The sequence below is a fragment of the Cynocephalus volans genome, chromosome X (assembly GCF_027409185.1).
Source record: "Cynocephalus volans isolate mCynVol1 chromosome X, mCynVol1.pri, whole genome shotgun sequence".
In the NCBI taxonomy this organism is placed as follows: Eukaryota; Metazoa; Chordata; class Mammalia; order Dermoptera; family Cynocephalidae; genus Cynocephalus; species Cynocephalus volans.
This window is the reverse complement of record NC_084478.1, coordinates 175,589,842-175,609,319: the sequence shown is the minus strand read 5'-3', so window position 1 is coordinate 175,609,319 and position 19,478 is coordinate 175,589,842. Positions and strand designations below refer to the sequence as shown.

Here is a 19,478-nt window from a genome sequence, read left to right as displayed (position 1 = left end):
GATTACCTGGAGCACATCGTCTGCTTTTTCTCCAGATGTCCTGAACCATGTGCCTGCATGATGCTGTGCCCTGGCTGCTTTCCTGGTGTTAGGTCACATTAACCTTCTAAATAGTTGTGGTTATAGTGCAGCAGCAGCCTAGCTGGTTGCTAGGACAGCCACAGGCCACGGTTTTATAGCTTTTTTTTTTTTTTTCTTTAGCAAAATTGCAAATGGTCAGAAGGGTCCTAGAACAGTAGATAGAGCCTCTTCCCATGTGGAGCCTGAGTCGTGCCTGTGCTGTTGGAAAAAAATGTCATTGCATGAAGAGTAATAATTATCAGGCCATCTGCATAATTTTTTTTATATAAGAGCTTTGACAATGTCTTTCAGTCACATGTATGGTGCAAGAGGAAAACTAGAAGCCATCTGGATTTACATTAATTCCCTAAATTGTTTATCCATCTCTGTTTAAATGACCATTTCCCATTCTTAGCTACACTTCGGTGGCATTACCTGTGGCATTCGGGAAGCAGCATTCGTGATAAGTAGGGAGCTGTGGAGGAAAAAATTGACTTGTGGCCACGGTTTTCTGGTTTCATGGTGAAATCGATGCAAACCATTCTACAGCCCCTTAATTAACTGCTTGCTCACTAATGAGGGCTTTTTTTCTTAAAGGTTCCTATTTTTTAAATCAGTGAAGTCGACAGGAAATTACAATCAATATTTTAACAATTTCCCATTTGTTTCTATTGTGCTTCTTAAAAATACTTACTACCACCAACATCCCCGAGAAAATTAACATTGTTTAAGAACACGGCAAAGAGAAATAATTCAACTCATTTCCCAGTGGCTCTCCTTCACCCCACCAGGGAAAAATGCCATGCGTCCTCCACAAGTGCCCAAATCTGGCTCCTCACCTGGCACAGATTCATCTTTTGCCAGACATGTCAAGTGATTACAGACTGCCCCATACCACAAAGTGCTTGCACCTACGTGCAGGACCTCGGCTTTCATCTGAGTGCATTTCATCTTAGATTCAGTACTGCCTCCTGTCTTTGGGGACGTTTGGAATAATAATCATAACAGCATACTCTTCTCTGAGGGCTAATGACCTCTGGGCCAGGTGCCCTGCCAAGAGTGGTCCCATGTGTGAGGCAATTGCAACCCTGACTACACCCCAATAAGGGAGGTACTACTATGCACCCATTTCACAGATGAGATGTATAAGGCTCAGGAAGCAGTACAGCTAGGAGCAGCAGAGCCTGGGTGCACAGCAGGGCCTCCTGCCTCCCACATCAAGTCCCACGCATTTCCTCTGCATGGGGCAGTTGCCCCCTGGGCCTCCCCACGGGCATTTGTCTATCCTCATGGCAAGAATCAGCCATAAGTTTATCAGGGAGGCCTTGGGGGAACCTAACACGCACTGTAAAATTGTGAAACAAGGAAGAACCAAGGACAAAGGCCTGCGGAGTCAGAAAAAGACTGCCAGGGCCATGGGTGGCCAGGGGAGGGAGGGCACCCGTGCTCTGGTGGGACTTAGTCCAGGCTTCCCAGAGGAGGATGCCTTTGAGGTGAGCCCTGAAGGTCAGGCAGGATTTTGACGGGAGAGCTGCTGTGGAAAATGCACGAGCAGCTGTGTGGAAGTGGGAAGAACTAGGAACTCTCAGGTGTCCAGTCCACAGTCCAGCCAGGCAGGAGGCCCAGGGCCATGTGTGAAAGCACCAAGAGAAGAATCTGGAAATGAATAAAGCCTGGTGCCCTCCTATAGAGGGCCTTGAATGCCAGGCCAAGGACTTGGGATTTAGTGCCATCAGCAGTAGGAAGCCACAGGAAGCTTTGGAGCAAGGGAGCAACTGGATGTGTGTTTGTTTTCAGTCAACAAGTGTGCTCTCCGTGGGCCCCTACCTGAGCAGGCCACACACAGAATTCCGGAGGCTGCCCAGTTAAGCCTCCGGCATTTGCCATGTGAACTTGGGAACATTTGGCATATGTTCACAGGAATATGACCATGAATGACAGGTGGCTGCTTATTGGTTTGGATCAGACCAAAGGCAGGGCCCATATTGGCCTCAGCCTGGTGCCCCTGGACCCCAGTAGTCCAAGCCCAGCCCTTTGCTTGGCAGTTGCTCAGCAGGAGGGTGAGGAGACTGCCCTAGGAGAAGGGCTGCTCCCTGAGACGCCTGTGAGGATTACTTTCCTCACCTGGACCCGCAGGTGAGGACTGCACACACTAAACTTGGGTGGCCACATAGTAAATAGAAGTGGCCGAAGCTTTGAGGCCCAATTCTTCCTGCTCTGCCACTCTTGATCTGTGCGCCCCGAATACCTCTCTGAGCCCCCGACTTCCTCATGTGGAGCATGGAGATGACCGTGGCTTATACCTCCTCAGTGCATGGACTCCTGCAGGTAAAGCACAGGCCAGACCAAGCCAAATGGAGGGAGATGTGCTGTTAATTCAACACTCGGTCCTGCATTTTGGGTGACAAGAGGGCCCCGGCTGTCATAGCCAGTGTACTCAGTGAGGAGAAAGCACTCACTCAGCCTCTCTCTCTAGCTTCCTCTGCCATTTCTCCATCAACCTTGGAGTCCCTTAGGTGACAACCACAAGGGAACCTCTGTTTCCAGCAATAACTGAAAGAATCACTCTCTGTACCTCTGTGGCCGCCTATGAGACTGCCACCAACACATCTAGATCCCAGGGCCCCTTGGTGACATGAGTCAAGGTTGGTTTCATGGCACTAACACCAAGTTCTTTGCCTAACCTCTATCTTTCTTAACTTTGTTTAGGTCATGAACTGCCCCTAAATGTGATGACGGCCATGGGCCCCTTTCCCAGTGTGTGTGCATGGTACTGTGGCCCCCAGAGTTTCTCTGAAAAGTTCTAGGCAAACAGAACCTACTACCATTCATTGAGCAGCTACTCCATGCCAGGCACCATGCTAGGAGCTGGGAAAGCAGCAGCAAACAAAACAGGCACCAGCCACTGCCCTCTTGGGATGTGACCCGCAGAGGAGGTCAGCAAGTGGTAAGTGCTGAAGAGAAAACAAAGCAGGGAAGGGGAGAGGAAGTGCCAGTGATGGGCGTGGGGCTTTGCAGCGTTGCATAGGGTGGCCAGGTGACATTGTGTCAAAATTAAAGGAAATGAGGGAGCCGGCCCCGTGGAGATCTGGGGGAAGTCAATTCCAGCCCAAGGGAACAAACCGCTAGTGCAAAGGCCCTAAGGCGGGAATGTACCAGTGTGTTGAGAAGGAGTCAGGAGGCCTGTGTGGCTGGGGCAGAGTGAGCAGGGCAAGGGGAAGATGATGTCATCGGGATAGGAGGAGGGGGCATGGCATGCAGGGCCTCAGAGGCCACCAGAAGCACTCTAGTTTATTCAGTGCAATGGGAGCCACAGCAGGATGTGGTGCAACATCAGGGAGTAGACTGTGGCAGGGACGGGGGCGGGTTGAGAGCAGGAAAGAAACCGGGCAATCAGGGGCTACTGGAGTAAGCCAGGGGGGAGGTGCTGGTGGCTGGGACCAGAGGGTGGCAGTGGAGGAGCAGAGAAGGCTGAGATTGCGGGGTGTAAACCAAAGAGAAGAATCAAGGAAGACTCTAGGGCATTTGGCCTGAGCGACTTGAAGGATGGAGCTGCCGTGAACTGAGGTGGCAGACTATGAGCATGGCAGTTTGGGGGGTTGACCAGTTCCGTTCGTGTCTTGTGTCCTTTGGGATGTCTGGTGGCCATCCAGGTGGTGGTGCCAAGTTGGCAGTTAGCCATCTGACAGGCTGTGATCTCAGGCTTCTCAGGACACTCTGGGGGAATGAGCATCACTCGCCCCACTGGGGAAGCAGAGAGCAAGTGACATAAGGGCTGAGTGGAGGTGCTGGGAACAGAACCCCATCTTCTACCTCCTTGGCTGGTGCACTCTGAGGGAGGGGATCGAATTTTGAAAGCATCCTTCCGGTGCTCTGTGATAGACACAGTTGTGCCCCATTCAGCTGTTTAATCAGATCTCCTTCAACAGACTCACAAGCTCTCTCAGCTCATAGGGGGCCCTGGTAGCCCTGGGGTGTCTCTCCGTCCCTGCGGGGCTTTGCAGGTAAGGACTGTGATCTATCCATCAATCGGTTCAGTCACCAGAGAGCAATAACGTCTCCTGGCCGCTGGCTTTCTCCAGAGCAGCCAGGGCTGGGCCCAGCCAAGGCGGATTCCTTCCCAGCAGCCCGGCTGAGCTGTGCACCCCACCTCGCCCCGCTGGGCCCTGCGTGCTCTGGCGCCCGGGGTGCGGAGCCGGGATTCAGCAGCTGGACCTTGCAGCTGGGCCCGGACCCCGCTCCTCCACCAGGGAACTTCGCAAAACAGTCGGCGGCAAGAGCTCAGCCACGCTGCGCCTATGTCTCCCACGAAGGGATTTCGCTTGGTTCTCGGAGGGGGCCCGGGTGCTTTCCGAGGGCCGAGGGCGTGGGCGTGGAGGGAAGGAGGGGCCGAGTGGGCGGCGGGCCCACCTCTTTATTCCTGGCCCGCGGCTCGGCCGAGCGTGACCAGATGTGGTGGTGACAGTCGCTACTCAGAGGTGCGGGCAGGAGCTGAGCGCTGCTGCTGTCGGAGCAGACACGGGGTCGCTGAACTGTGCTCAGCCCCTGCCGCCTCCGCAGCCCGGGGAAGTCCAGGTTAGGAAACGCACCCCAGACGGGGACTCTGGAGAAGGCTGCAGCCCAGCGTCCCGGGCAGGGGCAATGGGAGTCGCCTGCCTTGGCGCCAGGGCAGAGGGTGGACAGGGCGCGCTGGCCCGCCCGGCAGTTTGCAAGGAATCCAGGTTCCTGCAGAAGCCGCAGGTGTCAGCCCCAGGATAACGCCGAGGAGAGGGGCCAGTCAGTCCAGCTCAGCCTGGGCTTCGCCCGCCCTGGGCCAGTGGGGCGGGAGACTGTGGCTGGCGCGCCTGGGCTCCGGGCTAAGCTCACCAGCGGGCGACACCGACAGCGTCCGCGCCGCGGGCCGGGGGAGGGGTTAGGGGAGTGAGGAGTGGGGCGTTCGGCCTGGAGGGGGCGGGGGCGGTTCCTTAGCCACCCCCTGAGAGCCCTGGTCCCCGCTGCCACCACAGCCAGGTCTGTTTGGCCGTCAGGGCGCGAGCTGGCGAGCGGACGCGTGGGCGGGGAGACCGGCGCTACCCACCCAGCAGCCACCCCCTGAAGGTGAGCGTCCCTCCCAGGGCGAGAACGGGAGGAGCACCGCCCCCACCCCCACCCCGCTAGCTCTTGAGTCAGGCTCTGCCGAGAATGGGAAGGGGGAGGGGGCTGAACAGGCTACTTTGTGATGAGGCTCCCGTCCCTGTGACGCTTCGGGGTCCTCCAGGGATCTGTCATTTCTCTCGCGTGCTCACTCGGTCTCTCTCTCTCTCTTTCTCTCTCCCTCCCTCCCTCTCTCTCTCTCTCTCCCCCCCTCTCTCCTCTCTCTCTCTCCCCCCCTCTCTCTCTCCCCCTCTCTCTCTCTCTCTCATTTCTCTCCCCCCACCCCTGTCTCTGTACCTCTCTATCTCTGTCGGCCTCGCTTGGTCTCTGTCTCTCACGGTCTCCTACCGTCTCTCTCGGTCTCTGGGGGTCTCTAGCACTCTCTCGCCCTGTCACTGGTGAGTGCTGGGGCACCCGCTCTTCATCTGTCCGGGGCGCACAGGGCTCAGCAGCTCACTGTCCCCAGACGCGGGAAGTCTACCTGCGGCGTGCGGGTTTCTGCGGCCCCCGGGCGGGCCCCGTGCGCTCGTGCCCGCGGGCGCTCGGTAACCCTGTCTCCTCTCGCCATCAGCGCACCGTCTAGACGAGCCACCTGACGCCCAGAGCACAGACCGGTGCCGCCGAGGTGAGTGCACCCCCGCCCCTTCCGATCCTTCTGTCCCCACCCCCCACCCCCCACACGCCCCCCGCTGCCCTGGTTCTAGTTGACTGGAGAGATGAGGCAGCCACCACGAAGCCAGACTGCGGCCGCTTTCCCCTTCCCCGAGTGGCGGGAGGTCCCGGGAGGACCCTAGGGCGGCCACCGTGCTTCGGCTGCGGGCGTCCCCATCTGGATCTGGTAACCGGGCGTTTTGCGGCTCAGGGCCGGTGGGGTCGCGGGCAGGACAGTGCGGCTTTCCCTTTAAGGCCAGAGCCGCTCGCCGCCGTGAGTGTGAGGGTGTGTGAGTGTGCGGCGTGCGTGTCTCCTCCTCCCCGAGTGACACAGCAGTGAGAAATGCCTATCAGTAACTTAAACCCCCGAAACTCCACCTTCCGGGCGCGCGGCGCGGAGCCGGGCGGTGGGAATGGAGCGAGCAGATTGAGGCTGCCACTGCAGCGCCGCCAGCATGAACTTGGCCGCGAGCTGAAGCGGCCGGCGGCGGGCGGGCGCGGGGGCACCGGCCGCTAGCCAGGGGGTGATCAGCAACCAGGCCGGGCCATTCGCCGGGCGCCTGAGGCCAGGCTGCCCGCGCCGGCGGCCGCCCGCCCCTCGGGCACTGCCCCCGCCGCCGCCGGAGCTCCGCAGCACGGTAAGGCTCAGGGCGGGCGCGGGAGGTCCAGCTGCTCTGGGGGCTCTGGGGGTGCACTTGTGACCCCCACTTATGGTCCCCATCGCTGAGGATCGGGGACCCCGGGGTGCTGTGAACCGGAGGACCCCAAAGTTTGCTCTGAGCACACGGCCCACCTGGCGCTGCGGGCGACCGCCCTGAGCGCAGCTCGCATCGCCCGGGGGCCGCGGCCTCTGTCTGGCCCTTGGCGCCCACCGGGCGTCTGAAATCGGGCCGGGGCAGCCACGGGAAAGGGAAGGTAGAGGGGCGCGAGGTCCTATTCCGTGCCAGCGCCCCTGGGCCGCTCAGAGTCCGGGTGCCACCGGCAATGCTGCCTTCGCATGCCAGCGCCCTGAGCCCGGGCCGGTCGGCAGTGGGCGCTGGGCGAAGGATTACCCCACCCAACCCAGTTCGCCGCGGCCGACAGGGAGTGTGGCGTGTGGAGTGTGCGCGCGCCGAGCCCGCTGCCCTGCGCTCCCTCCTCTGCCAACTCCTCCTCGGGAGAGCAGCCCCGAGTAGAGCCGGCGGCTCGAGGCAGCCCCAGTTGGGCTCCTGTCCGGCACCCCCAGCGCCCCTGCGCCAGACTCGGCGCTCTGGACTCCCGGGCATCCGCGTGGCGGCAGGACCCGGCGCCGGCTCGGGCGGGCGGGCGGGAAGCCCCCCGGAGCGCCGCCAAATACTTTTCTCGGCCAATTGGCTTGGCCAGGCTCCGTCCTGATGCAGTGTGTTCGAAGCCTCCTGGAAAGCTTGCGATGCCGTCTGATTCGGATCCGTGATGAAATTCGGACTGAGCAGACACTCGTAGGATTCGCCTGCCAGAGAACTCGGCCCTTAAAGCCGTCGGAACCCGGGCGAACAGACGCACCTCGGGCCGGGGGATTCACTCCCGCCGCGCTCCCGCAGCTGGGTGCGGCTGAGCCAGCCGGGCACCCCAAGTGTGGGTGTGTGTGCGCGGGCGGGAGCACGGGGTGGCTGCAGGACGTGGGGAGAAGAAACTCCCCGTGCTGGGGTGGCTTGTCGTTGTTTGGTAGCAGAAGGAACCCCCCGGGGCGCCATCAAAACGGCGGGCGAACGTGCCGTTTATGGGTAACCGACCAGGGCCGGCTCCGGGACATTGTCTGCAAAGGCGAGCGAGCCAAGCTTAAGAGAGGCGGCCGCGCCGGAACAAAGACGCAAAGTCTCCCCGAGCCCGAGCAATTGCGAAAGAGTTGGCTGGGGAGAGGGCCTGGGTCTCCTGGGGGAGACCCCCGCGGGAATCGCGCCACCACAACGGCCCCAGGCCGCGGGCGGGGAACCGTGTTCCCTGGCTGCGCTGAGCCGCCGGGCAGCATCAAAGCGGCGCGGGCCGCCGCCCGGGTGCCCACCGGCCGGGCGGGGTCGACCGTGCCCCCGCCGGGGCTTCTCGGCCGCCACCGCAGCCCTGGGCCCCTGGAGGCCGCGCAGCTTCTTCCCTTCCCTTCCTCCCACCCCTTCTTGTCTTTATAGATCCCCCCTCCCTCCCACTCCCGCCGCCGCCAACAATCCGCTTTATAAAAAGCCCCTTTGTTTCCCAGGAGGCTGGAGAGAGGGAAGGGGAAAGGGACGCAGAGGCACGGGGTGGGGGCGACTGCCTCCAAGTGGCTTTGAGCCGCTCTGGACGGGAGGGCAAGTGTAGGCGATGGGGGAGGGGGCTTGTTTCGAGGACCCTCTGCAGGAACCCAGGAATGCGCCCGGAGCCCTGGCCCTCGGCGCCCGCCGTGGGCCCAGCCTGCCCGCCCGGAACACCCTAAATCACGGCCGCCCGGACTGCCCGCCGGGCCGCACAGACAGCCGGCGGGCGCGGAGGCCCGAGGCGGCGAACGCTCGGCGGGGTGGGCAGCCGCGGCGCGCCGCTGCGCTCCCCGGGCTCGGCCATAGGGGGCGCCCTTTCCTCGGTTTCGCTTTGCGGCGGGCGCCCCTCGCCGCCCAGGCTCGGGGCTGCGGTCTCTCCCGCTGGTGGCTGAGACGACGGCGGCGGCTCGGAAGCTTTCGCCACCCGGTGTCTGACTACCTTTCTCATTCCTACCAGCGCCCTCCTGCCGCGCCCCCCCCTCCCCCGCCACATACACACGGGGGCTCAAACTCTGCAGGGCGCCCTTTGTTTGGACGCGCGAGGGAGTCGGAGCCGCCACCTCCAGGGTTCGTGCAGCCTGGGCAGGCGGTGAGAGCGAGCATGTCCCTCCGGACCGCGCGCGGGCCTGCTGCCTCTGCAGCAACCCAGTGTGCCAGACGCCTGGGGATGTCCCAGAGGCATGGACTCCCTGCTTTAAACTTGCAGGAACAGGAGCTTGCATTGAGGCAGGTGAAACATAATGTTGGAAGTAACCTTTCAACATCCTGTCAGCTTGCTCCACCCGTGTCCCCCAAAGTGGTCCGCTTCTCTCCTCCTGAAGTTTGTTCAGGAAGGGAATATGTACTGACAATAAGAACAAGTGACAAATAAGGACAAGTGGGCGGGGCCCAAACTCTGGCTGGTGGGTCTCCGGAGCGAAATCGAATTCCTTCCGATCTCTCGCCGCTCCGGCCCCCCACCCCCACCCCCACCCCCATTCCCATTTGATCTGATGTCGACGTTTTATTTGTGACTTTTCGCAGCATGTCTTTCCCCTGCCCCTCTGCCCTCCCATCTCTGGAGGTTACTAATAAGTGTTGGTCGAACATTTGCATTTGTTCTCTGGTCTTTGGAGTAGAGGTGAAGCGTTAACCCCACCCACCCCCCACCCCCCACGTACCAACTACGTCTAAAACCACAAGAAAGTAATCGAAGGGTAAGCTACTGGTTCTACTCCCCCACCCCCCAGCCCCCATGCTTTGTGCTTCTCTTCTGGAGCAAGATCATTGGAAAATAAAGCTGCTGATGTGCGAGATGGAACATATGGTGCCTCCATAAGAGAAAAGCTGAAATGGCCTTGAACCTGCCGGACAGACCAGCTGTTTGCTGCCAGCCAGAGCAGCTGATCAGCTTCTTCCCCTTAAAGTAACAGCCCTCTTTTCTCTTGATGATCAGTTTGCATATTAAATAGGATATTCTCCAGAGGGGAAAAGTGATGGGTTCCTATACTGCTTTGTGCTCTGGTGGTGCCCTACTCCGAGGGCTGCCTTGCTCTCTCCCCTTGCCTGCCTCCGGTCTGTGTGTGTTTCCTTCAATACTGATGGAAGAATGTTGTTCAAAGTGGAACTTGGGAAGGGGGAGGCAGGAAAAGGGAAAGAAAGGAATGGGTCTGAGAGATTTCCAGATGCCTGGGAGGAAATCTCTCTGTTTTGTTCCCACTGGCTTTGGAAAAAGTAGCGCTACTCCCCGCTTACCCCCTCAAAAATATCACAGAGAGCTGAAGCTCTTCCTTACAAGATCTCCTTAAAAATCTTCCTCTTCCGGACGTGAACGTTTTCAGTTTTCCTTCAGTGCACTGTATTTAAGGGGGCGGGGGGACAGTTTGGCATTGGAAGAAGAAAGGCTTTAGGAGATACAAGGAAATTCCATGTTAGGAAATCATTAGCAAAGGGTGACTTCGTCTGTTTTCCTGCCACTGACGCTGACAGTGACACAGATGTGTGGGTTGAAACAGGAACGTCATTGAATTTTTAAACTCAACCAGGAAATAGCCTGTTGCTGGGGTGGGGGTGGGAGCTACCCATTCACTGCATCTTAAAGTAGAAGATTTACTGTTGTCAATCCTTTTTACTAAGAAAAAGAATTTTTTAAGCTTGGCCAGCATGTTTAATATTTTTTTTCCCCCTTTTAAATTGATCACCTAAAGGCTTTAAATGCACCTGTTAATGAATCATCCCTAGGAACTCAGTGTTTGGGATTATAAAATGGGCAGAAACTGATCTTAGATAAGTGGTTCTTCTGACAATAGTTGGACTGCTCTTCTTTAAAGAGGCTTCACATGTCCAGCAAACGCTTTTTTTAAAAGACTGATTTTTTTTTCCCCCTGCAATGGCACATCGCAGAGGTCATTAGCCTAGGAGCTCAGAAACTTGGATCCTAGAAAACTCTCCCCACTAATTAGAGTGATCTTAAGCAAGTCCATTGTGCCTCCTTGGCCCCCCAGCCCATAACGTCTGAGTCTGAGTCTCTTTCAGTTATAAAACACTGTAATTTGTGAATGAAATAGTCATTTTCTGGGAAAGTGAAACATCAAGTTCAACCTTGTCATGGGGAAAACAGCTAGATAGACAAAGACATGGAGCTGAGGTTTTGAGGGGCAGGGAGAAGAGGGAGTAAAATATGGCAGAAGGCCAGTTGAAACAATATAAAAGTGGGAAGTGTTCCCTCTCTTGTGTCTTTTGTAAGTGTGAACTTGTAAGCCTTAATGATAGACATTGAAAGCTGGGAGGCAGCCCAAAGGGCCTCTTGTCCAGTACTTCTAATCAACGCTCTCAGGGCCTATGGATGGCAGGCCTCCTAATCACTGGGCTGGTCTACAGATAACTGCATCTAAACTCTTTGAAATTAGTCTGGCATATTTCCAAACGACTCATCTAATATAGAGCAGATTTGCTGCTTTGCAGTCATTTAGAAGGTTTCAAGGACCAAAAGGCCTTCCATCTATACACATATGCACCACTGGGGTATGGGTTCTGAACTTACTGTTGAATCTTTTTTTTTCTTCCTAGTCCAACTGGGTGTTTTGTTTTGTTTTTTATAAATCACATTTCAAACTTTGAGGATGCAGCAGCCTTGCAAGAATCTGCCACTGTCCTGCTTGATGTTAATATTGATTTTTTTAAACGGGTGGGAGTGAACGTTATGAGGAAGGACCTTTTATCCTCTGAGCTCTTTGGCAATTATCTCGCTGCCATAAATGTTGATACACATATAATGGATGTAACTAAAAAAATCTCCTTATCCAAGCAGAAAAGGCTGAGTGTTTGTTGGAGCAGATAGAATGCTGAGAGTGTGAATAGACCAACCCAGATGTCGCTGGGGAGGGAGATAAATGATGGAGGAACAGGAGCCAGTTACTATGGATCAGCACAATAAACCATTTCCCATCATACACCTCTCACAACACCACAAGGGGTCACCTAGGCAGCACCAGTCAACTATATGGCAGGAAAGAAGCACCGCAAAGCTCAGTCGGAATCGGACGGATTTTTTAAGACATTAAATCCTTAAAAATCTTTAGGAGGGAAACATCATAAATCAGAATGAACCTGAAGAGACTTTGTTGTGCAAACGGTTATTACTTGTTATTTTTGTTGTGTTGTTGTTGTTTAGTCTGTAAAGGTATCAAAGGATGAATAAAAGGCTTCATGGAGCTCTCACTGCCGTTAGTCAGGGGGTCTTCATGGAGGTGAGAAACAGTAACTCTTGTTATAGGATATTTACATGGGATATTTACATATTAGAGTATTTACATGCATATTTCCGTGGGATCCTGCTCCCAGATTACCAGCCCAGGGCTGCGGAAGCCCTAGGAACATTTTTCTGCAAGGGGAGGGATGGAACCAAAGAGCTGGGTTCTCTGCTTTCCTCCACCGCCGACTCCAGTTACTTTCTTTTTTCTCCCCTTTCACAGAACCTGCCTGGTTTCCTTAGAGCCTCAAGTTCCCTCCTAAAATCTGACCATTTTATAATAGCCAAAGCAATCAGATAGGTCACGGTCCAAAAAGATCCTCTAGGGGAAAGAATAGCAAGGGGCCTTGCTGGCCGTAGGTGCTGAGCTCTCCAGAGTAAAGGCTTCCAGAGACAGGGCCTAAGGACGGTTTGGGTGCAAGAAGGAAAAAGCTCTTTGCAAAGTCTATGAGAACTTTCCTTGCCCAGATGGGCTGTCCCAGGTCTCCCTGGGACCCCAGCTTCAGACTCCTCCCTTCCCTGGCCTGCATGAGGGTGGGCTCTTCTTGCCCCTGGAGGAGGAGCTCTCCCATTGCAACCCAGTCCTGCCCTGGCTGCCCTCTGACCCCAGGGCAGCCAGTACCCCTTTTTGCACAGCCTGGTCTCACCTCCCAGAGCCCCTGTTCCCTGGGAAGGGGGCGGCCACGTTATACTCCCCGTATACCCTACTGATTGCTTGCCCACTGAATAATCATTAAGTGGGGCTTGGGAAATGCCATTTTCTTAGGGCTAAGAATTGCTCCCTGAGGCCTAGTGAAGGATGGGGCAAACTGGAGGGTTACGTCTCATTAGAATGGGGCCTGGCCAGGTGGCCATTGTGTTTTCACTAGGCCATAAGGACACATTTCTGCAGATTCTAGAAGTGGCCAATGGAGGCCACTGGGCCTGAGCTAGTGAATGTCATCTGGGTCAGAAGGGTCTGTTGGCCTTGGTTGTGCCTTTCATCGTTGTTTCTTTTTTGTTGTTGCTGTTGTTTTTGGTTTTGGTGGTTGGCCAGTATGGGGATCCAAACCCTTGACCTGGTGTGCCTTTCACCTCCAGAGAAGAGTGGGTCTTTGGGGACTATAGGCAGGACAAGAACACAGTCAAGTAGTCCTGAATGCTTTGGGGAAATCCCAAGCCCTCTGTCCAATTGTCCTAAGCCCCAGCCTCACCCCCACCCCATGAGTCATGCATTTATGTTTTGGCCAGTTTTTGAACCTGAAACCCCTACCCTCTGCTTCTTTCAGCAGCAGCTGCTGCTGAGGGGAAGGAAAAGGATAGGACCCATCTCTGCCTTCCTTTTTGTGGCCCCATCAGCCAGTTGGCCACTGTTCCTGCACGCAGTTAGCGTAGGTACACCAGCTCACCTACAAATGCAGATCCTGAAAGATGAAGAATTTTAGAGCTGGAAGAGTAAAGCCCTGTGATTTTACAGAATAGGAAACTGAGGCCCAGAGAGATGCCTGACTTTCCTAAGGGGATATAGTAAAGAGAGCCCAAAGTATACAGAATGGTGGTCTTCAATTCCTAGTCAAGTCCAGAACCCCCCTTTTGCCCCCATGTTGGGCAGACAGGCTTTCCTTGTGAGGCAGCACAACCGCGGTGATGAGAAGAAATGTGGCACATGGAGGAGGGACAGTTTTAATTATGGTGTCATGTAATCTGCGCCACCGTATCGATGTGTGCTTTGCTCAGCATTGCAAGGACAGCAGAGGAGCATATTGCAATCAGAACTCAAAGTCTGGAACTGGCTGGAGAGTGGAGGTTGCAAGGTAAGGATTGCAAGGGCCCAGGCATTGGTGCTGCAGGAAGGAGTTTGTTTTGTCTTGTTTTCCAGTTGCTGCTGCAGTTGGGCAGCTAGCCCCTCGGAAGACTTGGCCGGGTGGGCTCTGTTGGCAGTTGTGGGGGGCTGTTTGGTTTTGTTCTTAATGAGATCTCGGTGTTAATATCTGCCTCTGGACGTTCCAGAGCCGACCTTGGAATTTTAAGTGGGACAGTAGTTTCAGTGCAGTTGCCAACACCACATGCTTTGCGTGTCTAATTCTGAAAGACTGGCATGCATTATGCTAGGTTCGGGGAGGAGGGCATGGCGTTTCTAAGCCGCTTGTCTGTCAAGGATTAATTTAACCTCTAATTACTACATTTTCTTCGCAGTTTGCTGCACGAACATGTTGTAACAAAGCTCAAAGAAGTATGCCATTTTATTTTGCTGCCACTCTAAAATTAATTTCCGGGATATGGAGTCAAATCTGACACACTTGGTGTTAAAATAATTGTGCTGACATTTGAATTAAAGTGAACAATCTGGTTGTTTCTAGTGATCCCACAGAGATGGGGTAAAGAGCATTATCACATTAGTTGCAGCCACAGCCCTCAAAATGAGCCCTGAAAATATCAAGAAGTGTCACTGCACTAATCCCACTGGGGGAGCCAGTGCTCCCAGGGGGCACCGGAAGCTGCCCAGCACATGGCTCGAGTGTTACCTTTGGAGTGTGATCGATGCCCTGTGCAGCAAGGCAGCCCGGGAGCCCCTCCCTGCCCACTAATAAGGCTAGTGGTGAGGTCTAGTCCACAGCACGAGGTGAGGCCATTTTCAAATTGGAGCCTCCCAAGAGCCTACCCCTGGGACCGAACCTGTTCTGAGCAGCTGCAACAATGAAATCACAAGATTAAGCTGATGGGGATTCTCCAAGCAGGCTTCTCTCCCTCCTGCTCCCATCCCCCAAGGGTAACAGCCCCCTGGCCACCCTACAAATCTCTTTCATCTGTACCTTTCCAAATAACAGCAGTGGGTCCTAGAGCCACAGGGCCATTGGCGTCGCTGGGTAATCTGCCTTCTCCGATGCTGGGCCAGGGGCCTTAGCAGTGTCATTCGTTTCCTATTTCGAAGTCCACAGAAGCCAGTGTGTGGGATGAGAGAGAAGACCAGGCCAGCCGGCATGGGCTTTCAGAGCCTCACCCCAGCAGTTCTGAAGCGCCTGTCACACTCACACACTCACCTGTCCCGGCGGGACAGCAGCACCATCGCTTCCCATCGCCTGTGGCAGTAGAACGTTCCCTTTAGTGCACATTCTCCCTGGGGGGTGAGAACTCCAAGCTGGCATTGTCTCTGTTGTCCTCACAGCATCCTTTCTGGAAGGTGGTACCCAGATAATAGGAAGGGCTGGGTCTGAAGCCCTGTGCCCCACATGGTTGGGGACAGGCTCTCTGATCTTGTCAGCCATGCCTTCAGGTTGGCCCTTTGCCAAATCCTGAGCAAACCAAGTTTGGCTTCAGTCCCCCCATCTTCCCTTTCCTGGGTCCTAGACCCACATCCTGCTCCTCACCACCCCTCTCCCCCTTACCTGGAAAGGGGCCATCCTCAGCTCTCTGTGCTTTAGTGGGACTTCCTTCCTCAGGAGAATTGGGAGCCTCTAACTTGAATTATGAGATGCAGGAGTTGCCATGCCTTGGAGAGAATCTGCTCTTTAGGGCACAGGTATAGAGGTGTTCAGGGGATGGGGAGGCCCTCTTGCCCGCCTCCACCCCCACCAAGTGGTACCATGCCACCATGCCTAGCATAAAAGCTGGTCCTGTTCATTAGTTAGGGAACAGGCAAGACTACCTGGCTGCCAAGGCTCTTCCGAGCTTGCCCCCAGGGAAGCCAACTCCAGTTGGTATCCTGAACCTCAAGTCACAACAAAAAGGATTCCTGACCCTCTGGAGCAGGGGCGACTCTTTGCCTTTTGTGGACCACAGACTTCTTTGAGAATCTGATGAAAGCTCTGTGTCTTCTCCTTAGACCACCGCACAGTATATGCAATGTTACATCTTAGTTTCAGGGGCTCATAGACCCTTCTGGAAACCAATTTATGGTTCCCTTGGGGATCCTTTGACACAGGTGGCACAATATGGCACCTTGGATTGTGCCACATTGGGTGGTCATCTCTGGTCACCTCATGGGCACAGAAACACCATGACGTGGTGGAAAGAGCATGAGCCTTGCCTTCGGTGTGAGACATTGATCAACTGGGATTTTAGTCAAGTCCTTAAACCTGTCCAAGGTGCAGTGTCCTCAGCTGTCAGATGGGAATATCAGAATGCCAGTCCCACCCAGCTTACAGCATTGTAGAAGATTCAAAAGAGATGGTGTTGGTGAGAAGGTCTTGCAAACATCAAGCTTGGGGCACACTCTCAGGTCACTTTCTTTAGTATCACTGGTCACTGTTCATTTTGCCTTCCCATTTGCTCTGAGACATTTAACAGAAGAAAATCGGGTTTCTTTTGACACGAAAAGTCTTCTTGTCCCTTCTTTTGACATTGTGTAAATAACACCCAAGCAAATTAGCGTAAGAGTCTGTGGCTTGGGAGGGACCTCAAAGAGCATGCAGTGTGTTCAGGATCTAGACAATTCCAGGGGATTCAGATTGCCTAACCCTCAGCAACTTTGGAATGGGGTCAGGGTGTGTGTATCTGTCCCAGTGCCCTAGAGGAGGTTCCACATCTGCCTGCCGCAGAAGTGAGCAAATGGGATCTGAGAAGGCTTATGGTTTGATTTGGTTTCCCACATTCCAATACTGTCACACCTGGCTTCAGGAGATAAAGTGGATTCTTATTTCTCCCTCGCAATCACTGGAAGGTCCTAGCCAGCTCCTTGTGAAAACTGGGAGGTGGACTGTCCTGGGATCTGTCCAGGCCCCTGTCCTGAGGGAGGGAGTGTTGTGTTCTTTTGGAGATAATCCTCAGGAGAAGCCTGCAGGCCCTTGGGGAGTCTGCCTGGAAGGGAGGAGGCTGGCTGGACTCAATCCAAACAGCCCTCTTCCACCTCCCATGCCCAACCCTTAAAGTGTGGAAAGACTTCTTATGGCAAATCCAGGGGGGAAACCGATGCCCAGAGAGGAGTTGGTGCCGGCCCAAGGTCACTTGTCAAGCCAGGGGACATGCAAGAATACAGACAAGCATGAAGACATGGCCTTGGCCCTTGTAGAGCCTGTACTCCCTCCAGGCTCTCTGTCTGGCCCCTCACAATGGAGTCTTTTCACTTCTCTTAAAAACACAAACCTGTCATCATATTAACCCAGCCCTAATAATGCTCAGGTCCTCAAAATCAGCTCTAGAGAGTAAATAGCAGGTTCGGAAAGCCCTTTGAACTCAGAGGAAGATCCTGGCCCAGCAGAACCTGTTGCTAGGCAGGTCCAGAGTCCAGGCAGCCGCACTTTTGTACAGCCCTTTCTTTATTCCCTTACCCCTCCCCCATGTAGATTTTAGGAACCTTTTGGAAGGGAATGGTTGCTAGGAGCTTGGGCTGTCCCTCTTCTTTATAAAGAAGAGTACTGTTTTGCCTTGAGTTGGCTTGAGTTGAGGTGTCCCCTACCCGTTCTTTCTTTTATGAAACCAGCCAGATCTACCAGGGGTGGTTAAATGGAGATCATATTGACAATGAGTGTTTAGTACAGAGTCATTATGCAGAGTAGCTCCCATCCCCCTCCTCTGCCGGAGCTTCTCGGCCTTAACTTCATTATTAATCTGGAGGAGAAGGAATTATTCAAGTCACTTGAAAGCAGATACCACTCAGCAATTTTAGGTACTGTCACAGAATGAAACAAAATGATAGTGGTTTCTAAATTGGAAAGTTTGGCAGTTGGCGGTTGCCCCTTGGAAGATTCACTGTTTGGGACCAGCTTTCTGAGTCTGGGAGAAGTCCCTGGTACTGTAGTGGGAGGAATATCCACCTGCTGGCGTGTGCTGCAGGTCCAGCTCTGATACCACCTGGCCGTGGCACATTGGGCTTAATAATGGACTGGAGAATCTGAATGGCTCCCCCAGCTCTGACATTCCATGATTCTCCAAGTAGCAAGTTAAACTCTAAATTACTTAAAATATTTGAAAAAGATAAGTACTAATTTGTTCTTTTTATCAGAGACTTGAAAGCATGGGTGTTTCATTTGTTTGGTTAGGTGGGGACCGTGACTGTTATATAAATGATAAGAGTTCTACAAGTTTTGGCTAAAGACAAAGAGTTGATATGTATTGATGTAGGACCAAAGAATAGAAAAATTGGAAACCCTTTTAGGAACTCTGTTTTATGCATGAAGATGCAGCAGGGGAGAGAGGGTTGGAGAAGGCAACACACTTGTACAGGGGTCTCCAGCAAGATTCTCAAAGCTGAGCAAGTCCAGGGCTCAGAAGTCCCAGCTCACAGCCCAATATTGCTTGCCCCACCCAAAGTTCCTAGGCCCTCACAGAAGCATCCAGACCCAGCTTCATATGGGCCTGCAGTCAGCACGATATAGGGCTGAGAGATTTTGATTGCTAGCTATCAAATAGCAGCTTATCAGAAAGTAATTTTGGTCTCTCATTCTGCCCCCAACATCTAAGAGTTGTTCTCTGCTAACAGTAACTATTGAATTTTGTTGGTCTTGTACCAATGCTTAATTTAAAATAAAACAGATTTATTTATTTATTTGTTTGTTTGTTTGTTTGTTTGTTTATTTATTTATTTATTTATTTTTTATTTTATTTTTTTTCAGTAACGGGGGAGTGGTCCTTACGGGTCTGTTATTTGAAATTATTTTATTTTAAACAGATGGGCTGTATTAGTTTTGACCTCATATTTTCTAATTTTCATTGAGGAAAAAACAAACAAACCCAAGCCACCCCACCCTTATTTTTGTAATGAATAACAATTTGTTTTGTCTGAAAGAACCTTGTTGTTTCTCAAGTGTTTGCACCCAGAGTACTCAATGTTATTTGATTTGTTTTTTAATCACATAGATGTGTTGGCCACCTGTAGCTCATGGGGTGCTTACAAAATGCGCCTAGCTCATCCCCACACAGCCAACAGCGCTGGGACTGCTTCTCTAGGTTCCAGCCCAGCCACCTCTGGTCTGGTGCCCAGCACCATCACCCCCACCTTCCCTCTCCCCACCACTTTACTGAAACTGGACTGTGTGAGGATGCAGAGTCGGGGTGACCCTGGTCTGGGAGGGAGGCAGCCTCGGTAGCAGGCCCAGCTCCACTGCCTCACTGTGTGACCTTGGGCCAGGTCCCTTCCCCTCTCTGGGCCTCACAGTTCCCATCGCTATAGTGAGAGGGATGCCCTAAAAGGGCTCTGTGGGACGTACCTCTGTTATGTTGGATAGTTACATTTGGAGGATATGACTTGACCAGTGGAGTATATAACCTTGAAATCCCTTCAAGAGGCAACATTCAGTGATGTGTCTGAAATAGGGAGGTAAACATTTAGACCAAGAGAAATTAAATGGACTAGAACTTTTAAGTATATGTGTTTCTCTGCCCACATATTTCCTGTTGGCTGTCAGCCTTCTGGAAAAATGTATTTATTCCTTCCCCCTCACTTGTATTTGTTAAGAACTTTGGCCTTGAAAATGAGGCAAGAAGGAGGGTGGGAAAGGAAGTTATTGCCCAAGACCCTCCCCTCTACTGTGAACCCTCTCAGGTGGTGCAGCCGGCACTGGGCTGGCTCTCCCCTCTCATTTGGACAATGGGAAAGGAGGGATCAGTGTGAAACTTGATCCCCAAATAGTCCAAAACTGGACCTGGGTGCTGGTCAATTCAGGACCTGGTCAAAAGTTACTGTGAAAAATAAATTCAACAATGATTTTACATGTGTCTACTGTGTGCCAGGCACTGTTGGA

The 19,478-nt window shown here is 53.7% G+C and overlaps 1 protein-coding gene across 3 annotated transcripts in view; it reads left to right on the top strand.

Moving 5' to 3' along the window:
* Positions 1-6,262: 6,262 nt before the first annotated feature.
* Positions 6,263-19,478, top strand: part of MAMLD1 (mastermind like domain containing 1) — a 116,257-nt gene continuing 103,041 nt past the window's right edge. For all 3 annotated transcript variants that reach the window (XM_063083588.1, XM_063083590.1, XM_063083589.1), the window contains exon 1: positions 6,263-6,482. The gene's annotated coding sequence lies outside the window, so the exon portion shown is untranslated. The remainder of the gene's footprint in view (positions 6,483-19,478) is intronic.